Genomic DNA, 1,133 nt, shown 5'->3' on the forward strand with positions numbered 1-1,133 from the left:
CACCACCAAGCAACCTTTGATACCTAGGTATATTCGAAATGAGGCAAGGTTCGATGCACCATGTAAGCTACGTGTTATAAAGTCCAGCGAGCTTACGCACAAAAACCCGAATAAAAATTGATGTCGCTGTTTGTTCTTCGTAGTCGATACATTAATTGTACTCAAAAGGGTCTGTATCTAGTTCCGCTGTCTCACTTGACAAGTTTTGCTTGGTGTGCTAAACACATGTTAGAGAGCGATTCCTGGTGAAATATGGGAATGTTGATGACGATCACAACGATGTTTTTTTCCAGTTTCCCCCAGTGATTCTGACGAATCCGGGTCCGAGAATGACACATCGTCGTCCGAAGATGAGGAACCAGAACCACCCAACGAAAAATCCCAATCGCAACAGCGTGGTAGGAGCAAAATTGAGGAATTGCGCTCGCATCTTCGGGCAGCTCAGGCAGACTGTTCGCAGTATCATACTACCATTGACGGATACAAGAGGAAGATTGCTGATTTGCAGCTCGAGTTGACGTTTCTAAGACGGCAGCTGGGTAAGGCAAGTGTGATAGGGATCGGGCAATGGAGACATACGACGTCAAAAAGATGGATAAAGCAAGACGCAGAGATGCCAAACAGCGTGTTTTGAACGATTTTGCTGTGTCAGAAGACGAGATGGTCGGTTCAGACCGGAGGTGGTCTACAAGGTAACATGACGGCTCGACCAAAAGAGAGCGTAAGATGACAAAGACAGTGGAGAAGACGCAACAAACCATCGCCGAATGCAAACAGAGACGGAAAGATATTCAAGACTACCAGGCAGTCTCCAAAATTAAGGAAAACTAAAGTTCCACGGACACATTATCTTCGCCAAAAAATCAAGGCTTATTATGGAGACAACCTGCAAATTTGATCATACACCATACCGTTTGGAAGGTATGAGGGGGGGGGGGGCAAATGAGTCCAGTCTAGATAGGGTTAAAATCATTTCGTGGTACAGGACTAGTATTTGTGTCTAGTGCGCTGATATATGTTATAACTGGTCATGAAAAAAATATGTTGAGTATGTTGATATTTTATGGGCCACAAAGGATTGATATTGCACTGTCGTAAGTTGAAAGTGATGATGGATTTGTACAGTTAATATA

Source organism: Branchiostoma lanceolatum, chromosome 9 (genome assembly GCF_035083965.1).
Source record: "Branchiostoma lanceolatum isolate klBraLanc5 chromosome 9, klBraLanc5.hap2, whole genome shotgun sequence".
NCBI lineage: Eukaryota > Metazoa > Chordata > Leptocardii > Amphioxiformes > Branchiostomatidae > Branchiostoma > Branchiostoma lanceolatum.